This window comes from Peromyscus maniculatus, chromosome 5 (genome assembly GCF_049852395.1).
Source record: "Peromyscus maniculatus bairdii isolate BWxNUB_F1_BW_parent chromosome 5, HU_Pman_BW_mat_3.1, whole genome shotgun sequence".
Classification (NCBI taxonomy): Eukaryota; Metazoa; Chordata; class Mammalia; order Rodentia; family Cricetidae; genus Peromyscus; species Peromyscus maniculatus.
In genome coordinates, this window is record NC_134856.1 from 2,320,326 (window position 1) to 2,330,142 (window position 9,817).

The window sequence follows — 9,817 nt, forward strand, 5'->3', positions numbered from 1 at the left end:
ACAATATACACATGCATTCACAGGCACACATACATGCACTCACACAGAAACACACACAGGCAGGAAAGTGGAAGGAGGGCTAATTGGGAAAAGAAGGGGTCAACAGGAGCAGGAGGGGCAGATATAATCACAATACATTGTCTACGGTTAGGAAATTGTCAAAAATGTTCTAAAGTTGAAAGTGGAGATGGCTTCACAATCCTATGAATGTGCTTCCCTAGCAGCCATTGAATTGTGCAAATGGGCAAGTCATGTGCTTCGTGATTTATCAATGAACCTTTCACTTTCTTTTGTAGAGTCAGAGACTTGGATTTGCACACTTCTTTTTGTTGTTGTTGTTCATTACATAGCAACCACAGACTGTCTTCTCTTCCCTCCATCTGCCCCCCAGCCTTTTCCCCCAACCTACCCCCCATTTCCTTCTCCAACAAGGTAAGGCCTCCCATGGGGAGTCAGCAGAGCCTGGTACATTCAGTTGAGGCAGGTCCGAGACCCTCCCCCTGCATAAAGGCTGTGCAAGGTGTTCCACTGTAGGGATGGATCCTGATCCTACTGCTAGGGGACCCCTTAAGCAGATCAGGCTATACAACGATCTTGCTTATGCAGAGGGGATTTGCACACTTCTTAGGAACCTGGAAGGAATAGATAGATCTAGAGCACTTGGAACTTTACAGCCACGCCTGTCCTATCTAATGCGATTGCCCTAACCACCAACTACAACTCACTTCTCCCAAGATATCCCATTCAGGCTCCTAACTGCCTTTGGCTCTTCTGGAGCAGGCCACTCACTAACTTCATTTGTGGGGATATCAAATGCTGTGATTCTACATATCATGCTGACAATACAGTGTCACACCAGTTAGATAAAGTCTCTGGCAAGATGAGAAAGTCAATGTTGTAGGAGTCATTTTATATAATTCTCACCTCTGCACTACAGAAGAGCATGGTGACCACAGGAGTCCCTGGGAGTGGCAGATACCTGAAAATGTCTTTGAGCATATAGGCAAACTAATAGAGAGAGTAAGAATGAGCTGAGAGAAGAGGGAACTCACGGGCCTCCACTTGGATGTCCATTAAAATGAAGCCAGAACACAGCCCATTATTTTCAATGCAAAATTCCTGGCTCTGGCCCAGTCCACTAAGCTTTTTGCTTTACAGGCCAGAATGCCTCCAGCCCTCTTCCAGGTGTTGCTGCCCCCACTGGTTTCCTCCCCAGCCTGGCAGATGATTTTTTCAATGCACATGGGAGGCTGGATTCTAAATCTCACCACAGAAAAGCATGTGGCTACTTCAGCCTGATTTCTACCTACATCAGAGAGAAAAGGCTGATAATGGAACCTGAGCCATAAAAACATCAGAAGTGGGTGGTGAATGGAAAGCAGATGGTCCCTGTGGAGCTTCACTGTGGGGCCCTTTGTTTGTTTGTGAACAAAGATAAGGGAAGGCTCAGGGCTGCCAGGCCCCCAACAGCAGCTGACAAGGCTGAGTCCCAGTCTCCCAGTCAACCGACTTCTGCTGTCTCTGCTGGGCTTCTGCTATCCAAATCCCAATTCCCACTTTGCTTTTCACAAAAAGACACAATAAACTATACCATTATATATTCTTGCTAGACATTATTTGTTTCAACCTTCAATTCCCAACATGGAGGCATTATCGGTATATTTACTTTTACATGGGAGGAATTTCAGAGTTGGAAAGCAGCACCTTAAGCCACAAGCACCAAAGAGCTCTTGCCTCAGAAAGGAAAAAACAACATATTCTACAGCTAAATATGAGTGGCCATGTACCAGGAACAGTGTTTCATATACCATGTTCCAATGTAACAATTTTATGGCATTTTTATAGTTACAGAACAAAAGAAAGTCATAAATCCACTCACTTTTCAAATATATTGGTGGGAATATCAGGCAGACAAATTACAATAAGGTGGAAAAATTCCTGCTGTTGGTTTTACATACTCTCTGATAGTATTTTGAGTTTGGGGGTTGGTTGAAGCTAGTGCTCTGTTAATACATTTCAAAGGGCTCTTCTGATAGTCTAAGGACATTAGGCCAGATAGGGAGGTGAGCAGTGAAAGGCTATTAAGATAGCTGAAGATGGATAAGACGGCTGGACTCTAGATCTGTCCCATTCCCACTTTTACAACAAGGGGTTCCTGTTGGTCTACCAGCCTTATAGAATCTTTAACATAGGGGTGACTTTTCTTCTGGAACTTCAGTCCATATTCTTAACACCCCAGACTGCTAGGTAACAGAAGCAAGATTCAGTCTCAAGGCTCAGGCCACGCTCAAGGCTAAGTAGAAATGTCAAAGTATATAATGAAATATTTTAAAATATAATCCAGAGATTAAACTCAATATAAGGATGCATTCCTTTCTAGTCTGCTTTGCATAGTTGATAACTGTTCATTTATACAATGGCATATAACTTCACACTTTGCTTTTTAATGTACTATTTTAATATGTTGGCATCATAAACTGTTGGTATTGCAAATATAAATGATTTGCTTATCTGAATCACACTGTCTAGAATATACATATATATCATAGTTCATACCTATGAACTTTGCCTGTGTGCTTGTATACTGCCTGTGTTGTTGGGACAATGAATGATGGTCCCATGACTATCATTTTATACAGTTGCGTGTTACTTTTCTTATTGTTGTGACAAAATGCATGGTAGAAGCTACTTAAGGGAGGAAGAATGTCCTGTAGCCCACTGTTGAAGAGATTACCTGTCACAGCAGTGAAGGCACGTTAGTGGAGACTAGCTAGGTTCCTATTGGATACAGTAAGAGCTTGCTATATGGCTTCCTCTCCTCTCTGTGAATCAGGAGGCAGAAAATGACTCTGGCAAGCATTGGAATCCATCATTAATTCATAAGACCATTACCCCTATTGCCACTGTCTCCAGTGAGGAGGCTCTGCCTCCTAGGGTCCCATCACTTCCCCAAACAACATGGCCACCTGGGACACAGTTGTCCAAACATGAGCTAGTGGGGACTGTTTACATTTAAACTATCACAACAACACTGTGTGTTTATCAATTTCCAATAGTAACAGTGGCAAATAACTTTCAAAAAAAGGCTTCCTTTACTTCTTAGTAAGATCCACATCTTAGCAACTGTTTCCTTAAGTGGTGACATATATGGCTTACACGTTTTATTACTGTAGGTCTACCAATGCACATGTGTGTATGCGTAAGTGTTTGCATATATTAATGTTTATATATGTTAGTTTATTTGTCTCTGTGTACTGTCAAAAAATGCAGCTGTATATACAACTACACAGAGCCATCTGCTCTAATAATTATGTGACACAAGTCATACAGCAGGGACCTGCCAGCTCTCCATTCCTCTTTACCTGGGACTTGACAGAAAAGACAGACATTTACAATGAAGGAGCCTCTTTCCTCACAGAATCTGGAATGTGTTCTGAACACATAAGTTTCTTGACCTCTCTCCAGGACTTGCAAGGGAATCCCTTTGAGAAAATGGAGTTCCCATTAGGACTTCTCCAAGATTATACAGTCAGGGTATGAGGAGATGGACATATGAATTCAAGGCCTGAATTCGCAAGCCCACTTTCATCCTACCACCCTACTGAGATACCCATTCCCAACAAAAGTGTAGCATTTGAGTTGCACGTATAATGACACCAATACACTGGAGGACATGTTATGTAATCCACCTCCACCTTCTGTGACGAGTTTGATGTAATTCTTTCTGCATGTCTTTTCTCAAGTTTTTTCATCACATGTCAGGCATCTGTCCTCTTAGCTTCCTGTATTCTAGGCTTGTGTGGACTCCAAGAGCCTCCTCCCCCCACTTCACACTTCTCATTTCCCTTGCAGAGGTTTAAAAAGGGGTCTGCAGCCTGCTGTGTCTGGCTGAGGTTTATGAGGAGGGGGGTTAAGCTGAGAGGCGCCAGGCACTGCTTCAATTACACTTTGCTTGTTCTGAGGGCTTTAATCATGACCTCTTTCTCAATGGATCCTTTCAGAAAGGCCAGGGGGAGAATAAGCAATTGGAAACCCTAGTAGTAATCAGGGTCCCAGACCTCCAACTCCACCGAGAAGCATACTTGGGACATAAGATTCATCAAAAAGGAAGAAAATCTCAGAAAGAGAGACTAGCCATTCTGAAAGGATTCCATAGATATGGGGGACTGAGAGTGTGTGTGTGTGGGGGGGAGTGTGTTCTGCATAGCAATCATAAACAATAAGTGAAAAGTTTAGGTGACAATAATTATGCTCTGTGGTTTTAATTAAGAGGTCTCTTGGGCCAGATGTTCATTGAAAAAAAAAATTAAAATGCCTCCTGGGATGTGTAATGAAATTTACACCCCCATGGCTAGGGAGGAGAGCCGAGATGGGGAAACGGATGCATTGCAGACTTATGGGTCTGAAGCCTGAGACTTCCTGTGATGGAGAATGGAAGAGAAGAGTGATCTGTGGTTTGGGTGGAGAGCTTCAACCTATTCCCCAGGCTATGGCATTTGTATTTGCTTCTGGGCAGCCTGTTCACCAGAGCATGCCTGCTTCTGATTAACACAAAGAGGACAGCCAGTGACTGAGAGCTTGCTTGGTCTGGCTGGCTCAGGCATCTGTATGCTCTCTGGATTCATTGTCCCAAGGAAGGAACCAGTGGAAGCAGCCTGAGTCCACCCTGTGGCTTGGAGCCCGTAGCTCCTGCCCCCAAAAGGGTGTGGCACATGACTGGTTTTAGCACTGGGAAAATAGGTTGGGCTGTAGTCAATTTAGCCAACTTTCTCACTCTCCAGACATCTTCCTGTCCAATAATTTTTCAACGTGGGCTTGCCGTTTGTTGCCCCATGATCTAATAAAGGCCAAAGTCCTAAATAATTAGCATGGAGGTGGACATTTTCCCAGAAGGATGAAGGGAGAAAAGATCAGCCATTGTAACACTAAGTTTCACTGGTCACTTTCTAGGCATTTTCCATGGATTATCTCATGCCACCCCCAGGAGAACACTGTGAAGCAGATCTATTTGATCTTCTTTTCCAGTGAGAATTGAAGCTTGGATAACGCTAGGAGCTTGCCCAAGCTCACACCATAGGGAAGTGGTAGAGCAGGATGGGATCCCAGACAGCATATGTTTGCAGACTGGTCTCTAAGTTCTCATAAAAGAAATCAAAAGGGAAAGAAATCGAGGGAAGATAAGACTGAGAGGGAGAACCTAGGAACTAGAGGTAGAAAGGACAGTTCTCCTCCTGTGGGCCAGAGTTGACTGTTGCTCTGCATGCAGACATGATCAATGCCTGTGTTCAGACAGATCTTCTGACTTTAGGATTGATATCTGCAGGGTCTTAACAACTATGACATTTCTTAGAGATTTCATTGTGCCCCACTATGTTCAAACCAAGTTAAAATGTGTCAGTCCCCAACCCCACAGCCTGAACATGCTGCAGGCCTAGGATGCTCACCTCAAGTCATTTTAAGATCCCTCATTTAAGCTCTTTAGACCTGATCTACAGGTTCCTGGGACGCAGGATAAACTCAACTGATCAGATCAGTCTCTGACAAATGTAACTGAGGATCTATCCTCAGCATTGTTAGCTGAGTCTTATTGATAGGATAGAGAAGTAAGGACTTCTGCAGGGAAGTTGGAGTCTCTTGTCATTTGGACTCATTTGATACAATCTTTTAAGACCAAATATGTCCTAAATTATCTCATCTGTAATACAAGAGTGATTAAATACCAGGTTGTCATAAGGAGGGAACAAAGGTAAAAGGAGATAAAAGGACAGACACAGTAGACACACACTGTTACCATGGAAATAGTTTTTTTCTCTATTCTCCATTTTTTAAAAATAATGCTTTGGGCCTGTTTTCAGGAAAGGAGGTATGCCAGCCATGTCAGAATCACAGACCTAGTCCAAACTTACAATATGTGAAGGCTATCATGAGTAAGTACCAGAATCCTGCACCAGGCTTACTGATGGAAACTTTCGAAGTTCTGGATGGATAACCCTTCCAAAAAGGCACATCTCCAGCATGGTGCCTGACATGTTACGTGGCCTTCATTGTGTAGGAGCCTCTTATTTATCATGTGCTAAAGATATGAATTTTTTTATTTTTATTTCTTCTAATGTTATACTATGATCTACCTGAAAGATTCACCATGGGTCCATGAATTAAGTTCTGAAAGCATAAAGGGTTACATACTGGAAATACTAAAAGCAACTATATAAATTATATAAATTGGCCTTCTATGCCAATGATGAAAGTCATGAAAAAATTGCTATTTTGGGTGTTCTCACATTTGGTGCAACCTTCCCTCCTAAGTCTTAAAGATACAAATGCTTTAAGATGGATCTACTTGGAGCTAAGGACAGTCCACTCTTCTTTATGCTACCCATCTACCCGGGAAACATCGCTGAGTACTATCATTGCGTCTCATGAGATAGAATTTGTTTCTCTGGATTCTATCCTACTTATGAATGCCTTTGGGAACCCTGAAACTCAGCACAAATACTGTAGTCAACCAGTGATTTCATCATGATGTGGGAGAGTGAAATTCTTCCAACACAGTCCTTCATTCTGTGCTTCCACAGGGCTCTGTCAGTAGCTAAACAACATGTCAATACAGAGGGCATTTATATTAACAACCACTCCAGGAAACCTGTGCCTGCTGCATTGCTTTAAGAAGACCTCTTGGCATGATGCCCACTAGGTCCCTTGGTCAATTTCCATCAATCATTTCCTTCATCTCAGCTTCTTCAATAGTCCTATGGCTTTCATTCTGTTGCAGCATTGGGTGTTTGCCTTTGCTTAGACACAAGATAGCAATCAAGAAATACCTGAAATTATTTTAACTCACATTTCAAGTTCTTTAATGATGCTTACTTCCCCCAATATTTTAGAAGGTAATTTAGATTTTTAAACACTAATTTTGCTATTATTAAAACCAGCCACCTCCAGGTTCTACACTTGGTATTTTAAAGAAGGCCTCAAACAACTATAAGAAAAAGTTCCCACAGGGCGGTGATGGTACACGCCTTTAATCCCAGCACTCGAGAGGCAGAGGCAGGCAGATCTCTGTGAGTTCAAGGCTAGCCTTGTCTACAGAGTGAGTTCCAGGAAAGATGCAAAGCTACACAGAGAAACCCTGCCTCGAAAAACCAAAAAAAAAAAAAAAAAAAAAAAAAGTTCCCGATCAGAAGAAGTCACAGTATCTACTGATATCATTTCATCAGTGTTTGTTTATTCAGTTTGGTGAAGATGGTAGAAATATAGTCTTTCACCTAGTATATAATCCGGAAGTATAAGGCCTTTATCACTCACCAGGTGCTGCATGGATGGTAGAACAGGAATCCTGCTCAAGGTTCATGAACTCAGGAAGTCAAGACAGAAATTTGCTTGCCTCGATATGTTTTGCAATGTTCTGCAGTCTTGCTTCTTTGCATCTCAACACCTGTAGTCACTGAACCAAATAATACCAAGTTGAGCCATGTGCAAAATCATTTCACTAGGGTTTGTTTTCATTGGGGAAAACCAACTCTTGCAATGCATTGTACAAGCGATTCTATTTCTCTTTTCTTAAAAACTATAGCTTCAGTTAAAGGGAACTAGAGGAGACTAGAAAACTCCTGGAGAGTCATGTCAGGAGCTATTTGAAGTGAGAGAAACACTGGGATACAAGATGTTAGCATGCATCCCATCACATGGTGGGCTTGTTAAAGTTGGAAATACCAAGATTTTTAGTAATTCTGTGGTGAGCCCTGAGGATTTGCAGAAATAAAAAGTACCTAGGGGAGACACTGAGACACCTGGCATATGGATTATACCAAAACTCACTGTTATAAAGGAAGAAGGTAGTTCAGGGTCAAAGTTACTAGAGTTTGAATCTTACCTTTGCTCCTTATATTTATCAGATGTTAGACAAGCTACTTCTTTATTTGGAGTTGTGGGATATTGTTGTTGCTGGGAGTTTATGTAAAATGTTGAAATAGCCCTGATCAAATGTTATATTTAAGAACAGATACAATAGAGAGTCAAAGAATATTGTATATATATTATAGCTTTGACCTCTATATATCTGCATGGAAATCAAGGAGGAAAAAGGGTTATGATTTTTGTTTTACATATATTTTCTCTGATGTTTTACTTAACAGAGCTTCTGTGGCCTCTCCTCTGTGTAAAAAACATCCACATTGTCCACCACAGGGAAGAACACTCAAACCACTGGCCAGGCCGATGGAGACAGGATGTCCCTGTTGTCTCGACATCTGGCCACTCCAGCACAAGCCTCTAATTTTCTGTGGCTCTTTCTTGGCCTTCCTTCAATGTGGGAGGGTGGTGTGGATAACGAGCCCCATCTGTGAGGCAGCTGGGTTCCAGAGGCCCCCCTTCTCTGCGCCTTTGAAGAGGCCATCCATGTTCTGCCTGGAGGTCTCCCATTGTGGCCAGCACCTCTGTTACATATTAGCAGTTGGGGAGAGCACTGAAATGCTAAAAGGAGGAAGTATATTAACATCCCATTCTAGGACTTGCTGAAACATACCAGTGTCTAGGATATCATTATATCAGAGTGTCTTGGGCACAGGCAGTACTGAGGTCACATCCAAAATGGTGTCCATTTTCCTCACAACACTGCAAAGTTTGTTAGGTGGTAGATGTAAAAATAATAGTTTTAGTGTCAACTTAAAGTTAAGTTTTTCTGTACTTCATGGCAATTACAGAAGTTACAGAGCCTACAGAGAAGTTTGAGTAATATTACAGCCCTAAATAACCTCTACTTTTTTATGAACAGAAGGTAATAGTTAAGCTTAACTAGTTTGCATTAAGATTTTAAAACAAACTGACCATTGCAGACTTATATGCCTCAGCATTAAACCATGAAGTATACATAGTAATTTCCTTTTGTGACTTCTGCTTTGAAATATAAATTTATTTTCAAGGATAAATAAAAGCAACACTTGACATAGTGGGACATGTCACTAAGATATTTAAATACAAGTATACACTGTCCCCTTCTCTACAGACATTATCATTGATTTACCTAAGAACATTCACCATCCTTCCTTCTCATCTTCCCTTTTACCTGTGGAATGACTTTTTCAAAATCCCATGGGACCTGTTTCAAATCCTCCAAGAACCCAATCCTCTGAGTCTATGCTATTCTAACTTGTCGCCAACTAATTATTCTTAGGTGTCTTGTGTGTGAAAGTGAGGACTTGCACTGTACTTTCCTCCTGTGCTGAATGAGTCAGAAACGTAAATGATGCAGGCTTTACAGGCTAATATTAAGCAATGAGCTTCTGCCACTCATTGATTCTGCAAAGTTACTCCAATTACTTAGTTTTGCTGAGTCTACATTTTCTTATGCAAAAGGGGGGGTTGAAAAGTAAAATGTATTCCTGCTAAATAACATGCAATACATTCCCTCATCTACCTACATTCTTTCCTTGACTGTAGTGTTTTCTCCAAGTACTAGCTTAGATGAACTCTTTCAAAGCTGATTAATATGAGTGTGTGTGTGTGTGTGTGTGTGTGTGTACTTTAGTTTGCCTGTGGTTATAATAACTTGGTAGTCAGTTTAATAATCTATTCTGAAAGTGGTGACAATGAGCTTGCAAATGCTTATCAGTGGGCCCTGCAGGGTGGGATAGGAGGTAATAGCTGTGATTTGTCACTTGTGCCAGATTCTATAGTTTAAATTCTCCCTTGAAAGCTGATTTCAAGCTACCTAGAAAACTGATCACACAGTCAGAAATAAATGTGCACAGCTGGTTCTTCCAATCTAGAGGGGGCAGCCTCCATAGAAGAAGGTGTCATAGTACTAAGGATGGACCGT